General features: G+C 45.7%; 8 non-coding genes across 8 annotated transcripts; all 8 read left to right on the top strand.

Annotated features, from left to right (window-relative positions):
- The first annotated feature begins 630 nt into the window (after positions 1–630).
- LOC130309293 (U2 spliceosomal RNA) lies at positions 631–816 on the top strand. The gene has a single exon (XR_008857980.1). It is a non-coding gene; the product is annotated as a U2 spliceosomal RNA (small nuclear RNA).
- A 2,078-nt stretch (positions 817–2,894) lies between these two features.
- LOC130309285 (U2 spliceosomal RNA) lies at positions 2,895–3,085 on the top strand. The gene has a single exon (XR_008857972.1). It is a non-coding gene; the product is annotated as a U2 spliceosomal RNA (small nuclear RNA).
- Positions 3,086–5,174: 2,089 nt separating this feature from the next.
- Positions 5,175–5,365, top strand: LOC130309284 (U2 spliceosomal RNA). The gene has a single exon (XR_008857971.1). It is a non-coding gene; the product is annotated as a U2 spliceosomal RNA (small nuclear RNA).
- Positions 5,366–7,448: 2,083 nt separating this feature from the next.
- Positions 7,449–7,639, top strand: LOC130309283 (U2 spliceosomal RNA). Its single transcript, XR_008857970.1, has one exon. It is a non-coding gene; the product is annotated as a U2 spliceosomal RNA (small nuclear RNA).
- Positions 7,640–9,724: 2,085 nt separating this feature from the next.
- Positions 9,725–9,915, top strand: LOC130309282 (U2 spliceosomal RNA). The gene has a single exon (XR_008857969.1). It is a non-coding gene; the product is annotated as a U2 spliceosomal RNA (small nuclear RNA).
- A 2,093-nt stretch (positions 9,916–12,008) lies between these two features.
- LOC130309280 (U2 spliceosomal RNA) lies at positions 12,009–12,199 on the top strand. Its single transcript, XR_008857968.1, has one exon. It is a non-coding gene; the product is annotated as a U2 spliceosomal RNA (small nuclear RNA).
- Positions 12,200–14,288: 2,089 nt separating this feature from the next.
- LOC130309287 (U2 spliceosomal RNA) lies at positions 14,289–14,479 on the top strand. The gene has a single exon (XR_008857974.1). It is a non-coding gene; the product is annotated as a U2 spliceosomal RNA (small nuclear RNA).
- Positions 14,480–16,571: 2,092 nt separating this feature from the next.
- On the top strand, positions 16,572–16,762 carry LOC130309279 (U2 spliceosomal RNA). The gene has a single exon (XR_008857967.1). It is a non-coding gene; the product is annotated as a U2 spliceosomal RNA (small nuclear RNA).
- Positions 16,763–18,784: the final 2,022 nt, after the last annotated feature.

Genomic DNA, 18,784 nt, shown 5'->3' with positions numbered 1-18,784 from the left:
AGGAAGATCACCTGGTAAATGTATGTCCCAAGAAACAAACAACGAAAAAGGAAACAGCTAAAAGGAGTAGGGAAGAAGAAGAAATTGGAGAACCTGAGTTGGAGGAAGTTCCAGCCAGAAAAGTGGCTGAAGAAAAGAAAAAGAAAGAAGAGGTTTATGTACCAATGGAATTTGGAGGTGTTTTGGATGGCATGTTGGAAAATATGCCAAAAAAGGAAAGAAGACCATTTGATATGGATTTAATGGAACTAAGGTCGAAATATGAAAATCGGTACGAGGAAGCTAGAGACAAAGTGTATTTTTCATTTCAAGCTGATATGGACAGATTTTTGGACACTTATAAAGTTCCATCTTGGTTGGGACTTCCGATAAAAAGACAGATGATAAGAGGAACGATAAACCGTGGAATGATAGATTTCCTAATGGTATATGCCTGGAGAAATGGAATGTCTCTCTGATTAATTACTGGTGAAAGCAATGTTTGTTTGTTATTGTAAATGTGTATGTTTTTTTTCTGGTTAAATCTTTTTTATTGATTTTATTTTGTGGTCATTAGTGTTAAGAAGAAATAAAAAATGGGTTACCTGATGATGAGCAACAATCGAGTTCAAATAAGATCTTGGAACTCTGATTGAGTTTCTGAGGGCTAACTTAAAAAAAAAATCTGTTCTTATCAGTTTAATATCTGATACGTCCCCTATCTGGGGACCATATATTAAATGGATTTTTGAGAACGGGGGCCGATTTCGAAGCTTGCTTCCGTCGCCCTATGCATTGACCCGATATGGCAGTATCTTCGGGTACAGTGCACCACCCCCTTACAGGGTTAAAAAGAAAGATTCCTACTTTCATTGCTACCTGCTTGCTGGCTAGCCAGCTAGCCAGCCCTGTGGGCCTTGCTGCTGCTGCTGCTGCAGCCAAAAAACAAAAGGTGGTGCTGCTGCTGCTTCTGCTTCTGCTTGTGTCTGGCCGCTGTTGGAGCGTCCAGGCACAGGACTTCTGCTGCTGCTGACTAAATGGCCTCCTTAATTGGATCATTTGAGTAGCCAGCACACCTGTGCAGGTAGGGCATGACATGATAGGCAGCTGCCTTGATAGCGGGTGGGTGCTGAATGTTCCTAATTGACAAAATAAGATTAATGCTTATGAAGAAATATAAAATCTCATCCCTTCCCCAATATCGCGCCACACCCCTACCCCTTAATTCCCTGGTTGAACTTGATGGACATATGTCTTTTTTCGACCGTACTAACTATGTAACTATGTAACATAACATGGGGGGGGTCTCCTGGCTGTTCACACAGGTGTGTCATTGCTGTACATTGACCATGCATTGCTTCTGTGGTATTGCAAAGGCAAAGACAAATGCTTCCAGCCATCCATTGCACTAATGGATTGGTCATCAGCTGGCTGTCTATGTCCCGCATCAATATAGACCAAAGTACAGAGGGTTAGGCTATGCTATTGTGCACCTACCTGATGCATCAGAAGGTGCGAGGCCCTTGCTAAATTCTGTGCACAGACTTTGAGATCTATGCTTTAGACTGTATCTAAACCTGCTCCAACATGGACTGACATTCTGGCCTACTTTCAGCCGATGCGACTTGTCTGTCGCTGAACAGTCGCTTTTTATGTATTCAGCACCTATGTATAATGTTGTAAAAATGCTCTAGAAGCTAAAGTCGCAGAAATGTCACACATATTTGGCCTGCAACTTTCTGTGCGACAAATTCAGACAGGAAAAATCAGTATAAATCCTTAGAAAATTATCCCCCAGTGTCTCCATCTGCTGGCGGTATTGAATAAGCATTGCTGCACTGATGGGGTATGCATTAGACGAAAAAAAAGAAGAAAAAGAAGAATAATACGCCCAGAAAAGAGGCGAAAAGGAGAAAAACGTAAAAAAACGTGAAAAAAAAGTAAGAGGAAGAGAAGGGAAAAAAAGGTGGAAATGGGTTTAAAAGTGATTTCGGCGGAGAAATATATATATATATATATATATATATATATATATATATATACGCGCACACACACACATATATATAAACGTATTCTCCGTTGAGATATTGCAGCCGCTGCTGTGTCCAGGCCCAGGAGCCTTAGCACTGTGCTGTGATGTCACTCAATACCACTGACATCACTAGGTGTAAACAACATCTCTCCTTTGCTGTGTATGTGACTATGGAGCTGTTTGGTGATGTCGTCTATTATGGCCTTCATAGAAGCAACAGGAGATTGTTGCATCCATCTAGAACCCTCAGAACTACAGTGCTATGATGTCACTCACTTCCACAGGCCTTGCAGAGTGTAAACAACAACAACCCAGCTTTGTTGTGTATGTAACCATAGGGATTTGTGATGTCACCTAGAACCTTCACAGCAGCGACAGCTTTATGAGGAGCATCAGCACTGCTCTGCCTGAGCAGAACCATCACCGCCATAGGTTGTCAAATAACCCGGGTTTAACCCACACAGGTAAGTCCAATGGGGTGCAGGCATGTCCTCTATGCTTACAGCTTCCCGTGGGTGTTGGTTTGATACCGTTTGGGGACAGCCAAGGAGGCATCTGCAGGCAACAAAGGTAGGTGTGTGCTTGTGTGTGTGTTTCCTATGCAGATCCTAAGCCCAGTGTCACATGCAAGTAGGAGGAGTAAGAAGGGTTCCTGGCAAATCCGGGTTATGGATTGCATTTAAAAAGGCCCCGTGGGAGTGCAATGGGCCCCTGTCTTGCTGCTTAGCAATAATGGTATGGGTTTAGGTTCTGCTGTGTGTACTGGTGGTTGACTGCCCCCCAGCCCAGAGTGTGCATGGAAAATTGTCTGGCAGCCTCCCTGACAGCAAGCAGTGATAGTGCCCATGAAGGGGACCTTGTTGGGCCCGCCCCTTTCACGGTTATCGCTTCTCGGCCTTTTGGCTAAGATCAAGTGTAGTATCTGTTCTTATCAGTTTAATATCTGATACGTCCCCTATCTGGGGACCATATATTAAATGGATTTTTGAGAACGGGGGCCGATTTCGAAGCTTGCTTCCGTCGCCCTATGCATTGACCCGATATGGCAGTATCTTCGGGTACAGTGCACCACCCCCTTACAGGGTTAAAAAGAAAGATTCCTACTTTCATTGCTACCTGCTTGCTGGCTAGCCAGCTAGCCAGCCCTGTGGGCCTTGCTGCTGCTGCTGCTGCAGCCAAAAAACAAAAGGTGGTGCTGCTGCTGCTTCTGCTTCTGCTTGTGTCTGGCCGCTGTTGGAGCGTCCAGGCACAGGACTTCTGCTGCTGCTGACTAAATGGCCTCCTTAATTGGATCATTTGAGTAGCCAGCACACCTGTGCAGGTAGGGCATGACATGATAGGCAGCTGCCTTGATAGCGGGTGGGTGCTGAATGTTCCTAATTGACAAAATAAGATTAATGCTTATGAAGAAATATAAAATCTCATCCCTTCCCCAATATCGCGCCACACCCCTACCCCTTAATTCCCTGGTTGAACTTGATGGACATATGTCTTTTTTCGACCGTACTAACTATGTAACTATGTAACATAACATGGGGGGGGGGGTCTCCTGGCTGTTCACACAGGTGTGTCATTGCTGTACATTGACCATGCATTGCTTCTGTGGTATTGCAAAGGCAAAGACAAATGCTTCCAGCCATCCATTGCACTAATGGATTGGTCATCAGCTGGCTGTCTATGTCCCGCATCAATATAGACCAAAGTACAGAGGGTTAGGCTATGCTATTGTGCACCTACCTGATGCATCAGAAGGTGCGAGGCCCTTGCTAAATTCTGTGCACAGACTTTGAGATCTATGCTTTAGACTGTATCTAAACCTGCTCCAACATGGACTGACATTCTGGCCTACTTTCAGCCGATGCGACTTGTCTGTCGCTGAACAGTCGCTTTTTATGTATTCAGCACCTATGTATAATGTTGTAAAAATGCTCTAGAAGCTAAAGTCGCAGAAATGTCACACATATTTGGCCTGTGCAACTTTCTGTGCGACAAATTCAGACAGGAAAAATCAGTATAAATCCTTAGAAAATTATCCCCCAGTGTCTCCATCTGCTGGCGGTATTGAATAAGCATTGCTGCACTGATGGGGTATGCATTAGACGAAAAAAAAGAAGAAAAAGAAGAATAATACGCCCAGAAAAGAGGCGAAAAGGAGAAAAACGTAAAAAAACGTGAAAAAAAAGTAAGAGGAAGAGAAGGGAAAAAAAGGTGGAAATGGGTTTAAAAGTGATTTCGGCGGAGAAATATATATATATATATATATATATATATATATATATATATATATATACGCGCACACACACACATATATATAAACGTATTCTCCGTTGAGATATTGCAGCCGCTGCTGTGTCCAGGCCCAGGAGCCTTAGCACTGTGCTGTGATGTCACTCAATACCACTGACATCACTAGGTGTAAACAACATCTCTCCTTTGCTGTGTATGTGACTATGGAGCTGTTTGGTGATGTCGTCTATGATGGCCTTCATAGAAGCAACAGGAGATTGTTGCATCCATCTAGAACCCTCAGAACTACAGTGCTATGATGTCACTCACTTCCACAGGCCTTGCAGAGTGTAAACAACAACAACCCAGCTTTGTTGTGTATGTAACCATAGGGATTTGTGATGTCACCTAGAACCTTCACAGCAGCGACAGCTTTATGAGGAGCATCAGCACTGCTCTGCCTGAGCAGAACCATCACCGCCATAGGTTGTCAAATAACCCGGGTTTAACCCACACAGGTAAGTCCAATGGGGTGCAGGCATGTCCTCTATGCTTACAGCTTCCCGTGGGTGTTGGTTTGATACCGTTTGGGGACAGCCAAGGAGGCATCTGCAGGCAACAAAGGTAGGTGTGTGCTTGTGTGTGTGTTTCCTATGCAGATCCTAAGCCCAGTGTCACATGCAAGTAGGAGGAGTAAGAAGGGTTCCTGGCAAATCCGGGTTATGGATTGCATTTAAAAAGGCCCCGTGGGAGTGCAATGGGCCCCTGTCTTGCTGCTTAGCAATAATGGTATGGGTTTAGGTTCTGCTGTGTGTACTGGTGGTTGACTGCCCCCCAGCCCAGAGTGTGCATGGAAAATTGTCTGGCAGCCTCCCTGACAGCAAGCAGTGATAGTGCCCATGAAGGGGACCTTGTTGGGCCCGCCCCTTTCACGGTTATCGCTTCTCGGCCTTTTGGCTAAGATCAAGTGTAGTATCTGTTCTTATCAGTTTAATATCTGATACGTCCCCTATCTGGGGACCATATATTAAATGGATTTTTGAGAACGGGGGCCGATTTCGAAGCTTGCTTCCGTCGCCCTATGCATTGACCCGATATGGCAGTATCTTCGGGTACAGTGCACCACCCCCTTACAGGGTTAAAAAGAAAGATTCCTACTTTCATTGCTACCTGCTTGCTGGCTAGCCAGCTAGCCAGCCCTGTGGGCCTTGCTGCTGCTGCTGCTGCAGCCAAAAAACAAAAGGTGGTGCTGCTGCTGCTTCTGCTTCTGCTTGTGTCTGGCCGCTGTTGGAGCGTCCAGGCACAGGACTTCTGCTGCTGCTGACTAAATGGCCTCCTTAATTGGATCATTTGAGTAGCCAGCACACCTGTGCAGGTAGGGCATGACATGATAGGCAGCTGCCTTGATAGCGGGTGGGTGCTGAATGTTCCTAATTGACAAAATAAGATTAATGCTTATGAAGAAATATAAAATCTCATCCCTTCCCCAATATCGCGCCACACCCCTACCCCTTAATTCCCTGGTTGAACTTGATGGACATATGTCTTTTTTCGACCGTACTAACTATGTAACTATGTAACATAACATGGGGGGGGGGGTCTCCTGGCTGTTCACACAGGTGTGTCATTGCTGTACATTGACCATGCATTGCTTCTGTGGTATTGCAAAGGCAAAGACAAATGCTTCCAGCCATCCATTGCACTAATGGATTGGTCATCAGCTGGCTGTCTATGTCCCGCATCAATATAGACCAAAGTACAGAGGGTTAGGCTATGCTATTGTGCACCTACCTGATGCATCAGAAGGTGCGAGGCCCTTGCTAAATTCTGTGCACAGACTTTGAGATCTATGCTTTAGACTGTATCTAAACCTGCTCCAACATGGACTGACATTCTGGCCTACTTTCAGCCGATGCGACTTGTCTGTCGCTGAACAGTCGCTTTTTATGTATTCAGCACCTATGTATAATGTTGTAAAAATGCTCTAGAAGCTAAAGTCGCAGAAATGTCACACATATTTGGCCTGCAACTTTCTGTGCGACAAATTCAGACAGGAAAAATCAGTATAAATCCTTAGAAAATTATCCCCCAGTGTCTCCATCTGCTGGCGGTATTGAATAAGCATTGCTGCACTGATGGGGTATGCATTAGACGAAAAAAAAGAAGAAAAAGAAGAATAATACGCCCAGAAAAGAGGCGAAAAGGAGAAAAACGTAAAAAAACGTGAAAAAAAAGTAAGAGGAAGAGAAGGGAAAAAAAGGTGGAAATGGGTTTAAAAGTGATTTCGGCGGAGAAATATATATATATATATATATATATATATATATATATATATATACGCGCACACACACACATATATATAAACGTATTCTCCGTTGAGATATTGCAGCCGCTGCTGTGTCCAGGCCCAGGAGCCTTAGCACTGTGCTGTGATGTCACTCAATACCACTGACATCACTAGGTGTAAACAACATCTCTCCTTTGCTGTGTATGTGACTATGGAGCTGTTTGGTGATGTCGTCTATTATGGCCTTCATAGAAGCAACAGGAGATTGTTGCATCCATCTAGAACCCTCAGAACTACAGTGCTATGATGTCACTCACTTCCACAGGCCTTGCAGAGTGTAAACAACAACAACCCAGCTTTGTTGTGTATGTAACCATAGGGATTTGTGATGTCACCTAGAACCTTCACAGCAGCGACAGCTTTATGAGGAGCATCAGCACTGCTCTGCCTGAGCAGAACCATCACCGCCATAGGTTGTCAAATAACCCGGGTTTAACCCACACAGGTAAGTCCAATGGGGTGCAGGCATGTCCTCTATGCTTACAGCTTCCCGTGGGTGTTGGTTTGATACCGTTTGGGGACAGCCAAGGAGGCATCTGCAGGCAACAAAGGTAGGTGTGTGCTTGTGTGTGTGTTTCCTATGCAGATCCTAAGCCCAGTGTCACATGCAAGTAGGAGGAGTAAGAAGGGTTCCTGGCAAATCCGGGTTATGGATTGCATTTAAAAAGGCCCCGTGGGAGTGCAATGGGCCCCTGTCTTGCTGCTTAGCAATAATGGTATGGGTTTAGGTTCTGCTGTGTGTACTGGTGGTTGACTGCCCCCCAGCCCAGAGTGTGCATGGAAAATTGTCTGGCAGCCTCCCTGACAGCAAGCAGTGATAGTGCCCATGAAGGGGACCTTGTTGGGCCCGCCCCTTTCACGGTTATCGCTTCTCGGCCTTTTGGCTAAGATCAAGTGTAGTATCTGTTCTTATCAGTTTAATATCTGATACGTCCCCTATCTGGGGACCATATATTAAATGGATTTTTGAGAACGGGGGCCGATTTCGAAGCTTGCTTCCGTCGCCCTATGCATTGACCCGATATGGCAGTATCTTCGGGTACAGTGCACCACCCCCTTACAGGGTTAAAAAGAAAGATTCCTACTTTCATTGCTACCTGCTTGCTGGCTAGCCAGCTAGCCAGCCCTGTGGGCCTTGCTGCTGCTGCTGCTGCAGCCAAAAAACAAAAGGTGGTGCTGCTGCTGCTTCTGCTTCTGCTTGTGTCTGGCCGCTGTTGGAGCGTCCAGGCACAGGACTTCTGCTGCTGCTGACTAAATGGCCTCCTTAATTGGATCATTTGAGTAGCCAGCACACCTGTGCAGGTAGGGCATGACATGATAGGCAGCTGCCTTGATAGCGGGTGGGTGCTGAATGTTCCTAATTGACAAAATAAGATTAATGCTTATGAAGAAATATAAAATCTCATCCCTTCCCCAATATCGCGCCACACCCCTACCCCTTAATTCCCTGGTTGAACTTGATGGACATATGTCTTTTTTCGACCGTACTAACTATGTAACTATGTAACATAACATGGGGGGGGTCTCCTGGCTGTTCACACAGGTGTGTCATTGCTGTACATTGACCATGCATTGCTTCTGTGGTATTGCAAAGGCAAAGACAAATGCTTCCAGCCATCCATTGCACTAATGGATTGGTCATCAGCTGGCTGTCTATGTCCCGCATCAATATAGACCAAAGTACAGAGGGTTAGGCTATGCTATTGTGCACCTACCTGATGCATCAGAAGGTGCGAGGCCCTTGCTAAATTCTGTGCACAGACTTTGAGATCTATGCTTTAGACTGTATCTAAACCTGCTCCAACATGGACTGACATTCTGGCCTACTTTCAGCCGATGCGACTTGTCTGTCGCTGAACAGTCGCTTTTTATGTATTCAGCACCTATGTATAATGTTGTAAAAATGCTCTAGAAGCTAAAGTCGCAGAAATGTCACACATATTTGGCCTGCAACTTTCTGTGCGACAAATTCAGACAGGAAAAATCAGTATAAATCCTTAGAAAATTATCCCCCAGTGTCTCCATCTGCTGGCGGTATTGAATAAGCATTGCTGCACTGATGGGGTATGCATTAGACGAAAAAAAAGAAGAAAAAGAAGAATAATACGCCCAGAAAAGAGGCGAAAAGGAGAAAAACGTAAAAAAACGTGAAAAAAAAGTAAGAGGAAGAGAAGGGAAAAAAAGGTGGAAATGGGTTTAAAAGTGATTTCGGCGGAGAAATATATATATATATATATATATATATATATATATATATATATATATATATGCGCACACACACACATATATATAAACGTATTCTCCGTTGAGATATTGCAGCCGCTGCTGTGTCCAGGCCCAGGAGCCTTAGCACTGTGCTGTGATGTCACTCAATACCACTGACATCACTAGGTGTAAACAACATCTCTCCTTTGCTGTGTATGTGACTATGGAGCTGTTTGGTGATGTCGTCTATTATGGCCTTCATAGAAGCAACAGGAGATTGTTGCATCCATCTAGAACCCTCAGAACTACAGTGCTATGATGTCACTCACTTCCACAGGCCTTGCAGAGTGTAAACACAACAACCCAGCTTTGTTGTGTATGTAACCATAGGGATTTGTGATGTCACCTAGAACCTTCACAGCAGCGACAGCTTTATGAGGAGCATCAGCACTGCTCTGCCTGAGCAGAACCATCACCGCCATAGGTTGTCAAATAACCCGGGTTTAACCCACACAGGTAAGTCCAATGGGGTGCAGGCATGTCCTCTATGCTTACAGCTTCCCGTGGGTGTTGGTTTGATACCGTTTGGGGACAGCCAAGGAGGCATCTGCAGGCAACAAAGGTAGGTGTGTGCTTGTGTGTGTGTTTCCTATGCAGATCCTAAGCCCAGTGTCACATGCAAGTAGGAGGAGTAAGAAGGGTTCCTGGCAAATCCGGGTTATGGATTGCATTTAAAAAGGCCCCGTGGGAGTGCAATGGGCCCCTGTCTTGCTGCTTAGCAATAATGGTATGGGTTTAGGTTCTGCTGTGTGTACTGGTGGTTGACTGCCCCCCAGCCCAGAGTGTGCATGGAAAATTGTCTGGCAGCCTCCCTGACAGCAAGCAGTGATAGTGCCCATGAAGGGGACCTTGTTGGGCCCGCCCCTTTCACGGTTATCGCTTCTCGGCCTTTTGGCTAAGATCAAGTGTAGTATCTGTTCTTATCAGTTTAATATCTGATACGTCCCCTATCTGGGGACCATATATTAAATGGATTTTTGAGAACGGGGGCCGATTTCGAAGCTTGCTTCCGTCGCCCTATGCATTGACCCGATATGGCAGTATCTTCGGGTACAGTGCACCACCCCCTTACAGGGTTAAAAAGAAAGATTCCTACTTTCATTGCTACCTGCTTGCTGGCTAGCCAGCTAGCCAGCCCTGTGGGCCTTGCTGCTGCTGCTGCTGCAGCCAAAAAACAAAAGGTGGTGCTGCTGCTGCTTCTGCTTCTGCTTGTGTCTGGCCGCTGTTGGAGCGTCCAGGCACAGGACTTCTGCTGCTGCTGACTAAATGGCCTCCTTAATTGGATCATTTGAGTAGCCAGCACACCTGTGCAGGTAGGGCATGACATGATAGGCAGCTGCCTTGATAGCGGGTGGGTGCTGAATGTTCCTAATTGACAAAATAAGATTAATGCTTATGAAGAAATATAAAATCTCATCCCTTCCCCAATATCGCGCCACACCCCTACCCCTTAATTCCCTGGTTGAACTTGATGGACATATGTCTTTTTTCGACCGTACTAACTATGTAACTATGTAACATAACATGGGGGGGGGGGGGGGGGGGGGTCTCCTGGCTGTTCACACAGGTGTGTCATTGCTGTACATTGACCATGCATTGCTTCTGTGGTATTGCAAAGGCAAAGACAAATGCTTCCAGCCATCCATTGCACTAATGGATTGGTCATCAGCTGGCTGTCTATGTCCCGCATCAATATAGACCAAAGTACAGAGGGTTAGGCTATGCTATTGTGCACCTACCTGATGCATCAGAAGGTGCGAGGCCCTTGCTAAATTCTGTGCACAGACTTTGAGATCTATGCTTTAGACTGTATCTAAACCTGCTCCAACATGGACTGACATTCTGGCCTACTTTCAGCCGATGCGACTTGTCTGTCGCTGAACAGTCGCTTTTTATGTATTCAGCACCTATGTATAATGTTGTAAAAATGCTCTAGAAGCTAAAGTCGCAGAAATGTCACACATATTTGGCCTGCAACTTTCTGTGCGACAAATTCAGACAGGAAAAATCAGTATAAATCCTTAGAAAATTATCCCCCAGTGTCTCCATCTGCTGGCGGTATTGAATAAGCATTGCTGCACTGATGGGGTATGCATTAGACGAAAAAAAAGAAGAAAAAGAAGAATAATACGCCCAGAAAAGAGGCGAAAAGGAGAAAAACGTAAAAAAACGTGAAAAAAAAGTAAGAGGAAGAGAAGGGAAAAAAAGGTGGAAATGGGTTTAAAAGTGATTTCGGCGGAGAAATATATATATATATATATATATATATATATATATATATATATACGCGCACACACACACATATATATAAACGTATTCTCCGTTGAGATATTGCAGCCGCTGCTGTGTCCAGGCCCAGGAGCCTTAGCACTGTGCTGTGATGTCACTCAATACCACTGACATCACTAGGTGTAAACAACATCTCTCCTTTGCTGTGTATGTGACTATGGAGCTGTTTGGTGATGTCGTCTATTATGGCCTTCATAGAAGCAACAGGAGATTGTTGCATCCATCTAGAACCCTCAGAACTACAGTGCTATGATGTCACTCACTTCCACAGGCCTTGCAGAGTGTAAACAACAACAACCCAGCTTTGTTGTGTATGTAACCATAGGGATTTGTGATGTCACCTAGAACCTTCACAGCAGCGACAGCTTTATGAGGAGCATCAGCACTGCTCTGCCTGAGCAGAACCATCACCGCCATAGGTTGTCAAATAACCCGGGTTTAACCCACACAGGTAAGTCCAATGGGGTGCAGGCATGTCCTCTATGCTTACAGCTTCCCGTGGGTGTTGGTTTGATACCGTTTGGGGACAGCCAAGGAGGCATCTGCAGGCAACAAAGGTAGGTGTGTGCTTGTGTGTGTGTTTCCTATGCAGATCCTAAGCCCAGTGTCACATGCAAGTAGGAGGAGTAAGAAGGGTTCCTGGCAAATCCGGGTTATGGATTGCATTTAAAAAGGCCCCGTGGGAGTGCAATGGGCCCCTGTCTTGCTGCTTAGCAATAATGGTATGGGTTTAGGTTCTGCTGTGTGTACTGGTGGTTGACTGCCCCCCAGCCCAGAGTGTGCATGGAAAATTGTCTGGCAGCCTCCCTGACAGCAAGCAGTGATAGTGCCCATGAAGGGGACCTTGTTGGGCCCGCCCCTTTCACGGTTATCGCTTCTCGGCCTTTTGGCTAAGATCAAGTGTAGTATCTGTTCTTATCAGTTTAATATCTGATACGTCCCCTATCTGGGGACCATATATTAAATGGATTTTTGAGAACGGGGGCCGATTTCGAAGCTTGCTTCCGTCGCCCTATGCATTGACCCGATATGGCAGTATCTTCGGGTACAGTGCACCACCCCCTTACAGGGTTAAAAAGAAAGATTCCTACTTTCATTGCTACCTGCTTGCTGGCTAGCCAGCTAGCCAGCCCTGTGGGCCTTGCTGCTGCTGCTGCTGCAGCCAAAAAACAAAAGGTGGTGCTGCTGCTGCTTCTGCTTCTGCTTGTGTCTGGCCGCTGTTGGAGCGTCCAGGCACAGGACTTCTGCTGCTGCTGACTAAATGGCCTCCTTAATTGGATCATTTGAGTAGCCAGCACACCTGTGCAGGTAGGGCATGACATGATAGGCAGCTGCCTTGATAGCGGGTGGGTGCTGAATGTTCCTAATTGACAAAATAAGATTAATGCTTATGAAGAAATATAAAATCTCATCCCTTCCCCAATATCGCGCCACACCCCTACCCCTTAATTCCCTGGTTGAACTTGATGGACATATGTCTTTTTTCGACCGTACTAACTATGTAACTATGTAACATAACATGGGGGGGGGGGGGGGTCTCCTGGCTGTTCACACAGGTGTGTCATTGCTGTACATTGACCATGCATTGCTTCTGTGGTATTGCAAAGGCAAAGACAAATGCTTCCAGCCATCCATTGCACTAATGGATTGGTCATCAGCTGGCTGTCTATGTCCCGCATCAATATAGACCAAAGTACAGAGGGTTAGGCTATGCTATTGTGCACCTACCTGATGCATCAGAAGGTGCGAGGCCCTTGCTAAATTCTGTGCACAGACTTTGAGATCTATGCTTTAGACTGTATCTAAACCTGCTCCAACATGGACTGACATTCTGGCCTACTTTCAGCCGATGCGACTTGTCTGTCGCTGAACAGTCGCTTTTTATGTATTCAGCACCTATGTATAATGTTGTAAAAATGCTCTAGAAGCTAAAGTCGCAGAAATGTCACACATATTTGGCCTGCAACTTTCTGTGCGACAAATTCAGACAGGAAAAATCAGTATAAATCCTTAGAAAATTATCCCCCAGTGTCTCCATCTGCTGGCGGTATTGAATAAGCATTGCTGCACTGATGGGGTATGCATTAGACGAAAAAAAAGAAGAAAAAGAAGAATAATACGCCCAGAAAAGAGGCGAAAAGGAGAAAAACGTAAAAAAACGTGAAAAAAAAGTAAGAGGAAGAGAAGGGAAAAAAAGGTGGAAATGGGTTTAAAAGTGATTTCGGCGGAGAAATATATATATATATATATATATATATATATATATATATATATATACGCGCACACACACACATATATATAAACGTATTCTCCGTTGAGATATTGCAGCCGCTGCTGTGTCCAGGCCCAGGAGCCTTAGCACTGTGCTGTGATGTCACTCAATACCACTGACATCACTAGGTGTAAACAACATCTCTCCTTTGCTGTGTATGTGACTATGGAGCTGTTTGGTGATGTCGTCTATTATGGCCTTCATAGAAGCAACAGGAGATTGTTGCATCCATCTAGAACCCTCAGAACTACAGTGCTATGATGTCACTCACTTCCACAGGCCTTGCAGAGTGTAAACAACAACAACCCAGCTTTGTTGTGTATGTAACCATAGGGATTTGTGATGTCACCTAGAACCTTCACAGCAGCGACAGCTTTATGAGGAGCATCAGCACTGCTCTGCCTGAGCAGAACCATCACCGCCATAGGTTGTCAAATAACCCGGGTTTAACCCACACAGGTAAGTCCAATGGGGTGCAGGCATGTCCTCTATGCTTACAGCTTCCCGTGGGTGTTGGTTTGATACCGTTTGGGGACAGCCAAGGAGGCATCTGCAGGCAACAAAGGTAGGTGTGTGCTTGTGTGTGTGTTTCCTATGCAGATCCTAAGCCCAGTGTCACATGCAAGTAGGAGGAGTAAGAAGGGTTCCTGGCAAATCCGGGTTATGGATTGCATTTAAAAAGGCCCCGTGGGAGTGCAATGGGCCCCTGTCTTGCTGCTTAGCAATAATGGTATGGGTTTAGGTTCTGCTGTGTGTACTGGTGGTTGACTGCCCCCCAGCCCAGAGTGTGCATGGAAAATTGTCTGGCAGCCTCCCTGACAGCAAGCAGTGATAGTGCCCATGAAGGGGACCTTGTTGGGCCCGCCCCTTTCACGGTTATCGCTTCTCGGCCTTTTGGCTAAGATCAAGTGTAGTATCTGTTCTTATCAGTTTAATATCTGATACGTCCCCTATCTGGGGACCATATATTAAATGTATTTTTGAGAACGGGGGCCGATTTCGAAGCTTGCTTCCGTCGCCCTATGCATTGACCCGATATGGCAGTATCTTCGGGTACAGTGCACCACCCCCTTACAGGGTTAAAAAGAAAGATTCCTACTTTCATTGCTACCTGCTTGCTGGCTAGCCAGCTAGCCAGCCCTGTGGGCCTTGCTGCTGCTGCTGCTGCAGCCAAAAAACAAAAGGTGGTGCTGCTGCTGCTTCTGCTTCTGCTTGTGTCTGGCCGCTGTTGGAGCGTCCAGGCACAGGACTTCTGCTGCTGCTGACTAAATGGCCTCCTTAATTGGATCATTTGAGTAGCCAGCACACCTGTGCAGGTAGGGCATGACATGATAGGCAGCTGCCTTGATAGCGGGTGGGTGCTGAATGTTCCTAATTGACAAAATAAGATTAATGCTTATGAAGAAATATAAAATCTCATCCCTTCCCCAATATCGCGCCACACCCCTACCCCTTAATTCCCTGGTTGAACTTGATAGACATATGTCTTTTTTCGACCGTACTAACTATGTAACTATGTAACATAACATGGGGGGGGGGGGGGGGGTCTCCTGGCTGTTCACACAGGTGTGTCATTGCTGTACATTGACCATGCATTGCTTCTGTGGTATTGCAAAGGCAAAGACAAATGCTTCCAGCCATCCATTGCACTAATGGATTGGTCATCAGCTGGCTGTCTATGTCCCGCATCAATATAGACCAAAGTACAGAGGGTTAGGCTATGCTATTGTGCACCTACCTGATGCATCAGAAGGTGCGAGGCCCTTGCTAAATTCTGTGCACAGACTTTGAGATCTATGCTTTAGACTGTATCTAAACCTGCTCCAACATGGACTGACATTCTGGCCTACTTTCAGCCGATGCGACTTGTCTGTCGCTGAACAGTCGCTTTTTATGTATTCAGCACCTATGTATAATGTTGTAAAAATGCTCTAGAAGCTAAAGTCGCAGAAATGTCACACATATTTGGCCTGCAACTTTCTGTGCGACAAATTCAGACAGGAAAAATCAGTATAAATCCTTAGAAAATTATCCCCCAGTGTCTCCATCTGCTGGCGGTATTGAATAAGCATTGCTGCACTGATGGGGTATGCATTAGACGAAAAAAAAGAAGAAAAAGAAGAATAATACGCCCAGAAAAGAGGCGAAAAGGAGAAAAACGTAAAAAAACGTGAAAAAAAAGTAAGAGGAAGAGAAGGGAAAAAAAGGTGGAAATGGGTTTAAAAGTGATTTCGGCGGAGAATATATATATATATATATATATATATATATATATATATATATATATACGCGCACACACACACATATATATAAACGTATTCTCCGTTGAGATATTGCAGCCGCTGCTGTGTCCAGGCCCAGGAGCCTTAGCACTGTGCTGTGATGTCACTCAATACCACTGACATCACTAGGTGTAAACAACATCTCTCCTTTGCTGTGTATGTGACTATGGAGCTGTTTGGTGATGTCGTCTATTATGGCCTTCATAGAAGCAACAGGAGATTGTTGCATCCATCTAGAACCCTCAGAACTACAGTGCTATGATGTCACTCACTTCCACAGGCCTTGCAGAGTGTAAACAACAACAACCCAGCTTTGTTGTGTATGTAACCATAGGGATTTGTGATGTCACCTAGAACCTTCACAGCAGCGACAGCTTTATGAGGAGCATCAGCACTGCTCTGCCTGAGCAGAACCATCACCGCCATAGGTTGTCAAATAACCCGGGTTTAACCCACACAGGTAAGTCCAATGGGGTGCAGGCATGTCCTCTATGCTTACAGCTTCCCGTGGGTGTTGGTTTGATACCGTTTGGGGACAGCCAAGGAGGCATCTGCAGGCAACAAAGGTAGGTGTGTGCTTGTGTGTGTGTTTCCTATGCAGATCCTAAGCCCAGTGTCACATGCAAGTAGGAGGAGTAAGAAGGGTTCCTGGCAAATCCGGGTTATGGATTGCATTTAAAAAGGCCCCGTGGGAGTGCAATGGGCCCCTGTCTTGCTGCTTAGCAATAATGGTATGGGTTTAGGTTCTGCTGTGTGTACTGGTGGTTGACTGCCCCCCAGCCCAGAGTGTGCATGGAAAATTGTCTGGCAGCCTCCCTGACAGCAAGCAGTGATAGTGCCCATGAAGGGGACCTTGTTGGGCCCGCCCCTTTCACGGTTATCGCTTCTCGGCCTTTTGGCTAAGATCAAGTGTAGTATCTGTTCTTATCAGTTTAATATCTGATACGTCCCCTATCTGGGGACCATATATTAAATGGATTTTTGAGAACGGGGGCCGATTTCGAAGCTTGCTTCCGTCGCCCTATGCATTGACCCGATATGGCAGTATCTTCGGGTACAGTGCACCACCCCCTTACAGGGTTAAAAAGAAAGATTCCTACTTTCATTGCTACCTGCTTGCTGGCTAGCCAGCTAGCCAGCCCTGTGGGCCTTGCTGCTGCTGCTGCTGCTGCAGCCAAAAAACAAAAGGTGGTGCTGCTGCTGCTTCTGCTTCTGCTTGTGTCTGGCCGCTGTTGGAGCGTCCAGGCACAGGACTTCTGCTGCTGCTGACTAAATGGCCTCCTTAATTGGATCATTTGAGTAGCCAGCACACCTGTGCAGGTAGGGCATGACATGATAGGCAGCTGCCTTGATAGCGGGTGGGTGCTGAATGTTCCTAATTGACAAAATAAGATTAATGCTTATGAAGAAATATAAAATCTCATCCCTTCCCCAATATCGCGCCACACCCCTACCCCTTAATTCCCTGGTTGAACTTGATGGACATATGTCTTTTTTCGACCGTACTAACTATGTAACTATGTAACATAACATGGGGGGGGGGGGGGGGGTCTCCTGGCTGTTCACACAGGTGTGTCATTGCTGTACATTGACCATGCATTGCTTCTGTGGTATTGCAAAGGCAAAGACAAATGCTTCCAGCCATCCATTGCACTAATGGATTGGTCATCAGCTGGCTGTCTATGTCCCGCATCAATATAGACCAAAGTACAGAGGGTTAGGCTATGCTATTGTGCACCTACCTGATGCATCAGAAGGTGCGAGGCCCTTGCTAAATTCTGTGCACAGACTTTGAGATCTATGCTTTAGACTGTATCTAAACCTGCTCCAACATGGACTGACATTCTGGCCTACTTTCAGCCGATGCGACTTGTCTGTCGCTGAACAGTCGCTTTTTATGTATTCAGCACCTATGTATAATGTTGTAAAAATGCTCTAGAAGCTAAAGTCGCAGAAATGTCACACATATTTGGCCTGCAACTTTCTGTGCGACAAATTCAGACAGGAAAAATCAGTATAAATCCTTAGAAAATTATCCCCCAGTGTCTCCATCTGCTGGCGGTATTGAATAAGCATTGCTGCACTGATGGGGGTATGCATTAGACGAAAAAAAAGAAGAAAAAGAAGAATAATACGCCCAGAAAAGAGGCGAAAAGGAGAAAAACGTAAAAAAACGTGAAAAAAAAGTAAGAGGAAGAGAAGGGAAAAAAAGGTGGAAATGGGTTTAAAAGTGATTTCGGCGGAGAAATATATATATATATATATATATATATATATATATATATACGCGCACACACACACATATATATAAACGTATTCTCCGTTGAGATATTGCAGCCGCTGCTGTGTCCAGGCCCAGGAGCCTTAGCACTGTGCTGTGATGTCACTCAATACCACTGACATCACTAGGTGTAAACAACATCTCTCCTTTGCTGTGTATGTGACTATGGAGCTGTTTGGTGATGTCGTCTATTATGGCCTTCATAGAAGCAACAGGAGATTGTTGCATCCATCTAGAACCCTCAGAACTACAGTGCTATGATGTCACTCACTTCCACAGGCCTTGCAGAGTGTAAACAACAACAACCCAGCTTTGTTGTGTATGTAACCATAGGGATTTGTGATGTCACCTAGAACCTTCACAGCAGCGACAGCTTTATGAGGAGCATCAGCACTGCTCTGCCTGAGCAGAACCATCACCGCCATAGGTTGTCAAATAACCCGGGTTTAACCCACACAGGTAAGTCCAATGGGGTGCAGGCATGTCCTCTATGCTTACAGCTTCCCGTGGGTGTTGGTTTGATACCGTTTGGGGACAGCCAAGGAGGCATCTGCAGGCAACAAAGGTAGGTGTGTGCTTGTGTGTGTGTTTCCTATGCAGATCCTAAGCCCAGTGTCACATGCAAGTAGGAGGAGTAAGAAGGGTTCCTGGCAAATCCGGGTTATGGATTGCATTTAAAAAGGCCCCGTGGGAGTGCAATGGGCCCCTGTCTTGCTGCTTAGCAATAATGGTATGGGTTTAGGTTCTGCTGTGTGTACTGGTGGTTGACTGCCCCCCAGCCCAGAGTGTGCATGGAAAATTGTCTGGCAGC

Source organism: Hyla sarda, unplaced genomic scaffold, assembly GCF_029499605.1.
Source record: "Hyla sarda isolate aHylSar1 unplaced genomic scaffold, aHylSar1.hap1 scaffold_1520, whole genome shotgun sequence".
NCBI lineage: Eukaryota > Metazoa > Chordata > Amphibia > Anura > Hylidae > Hyla > Hyla sarda.
Note: the sequence above shows the minus strand (reverse complement) of the source record. Positions and strands in the feature narration are given on the sequence as shown.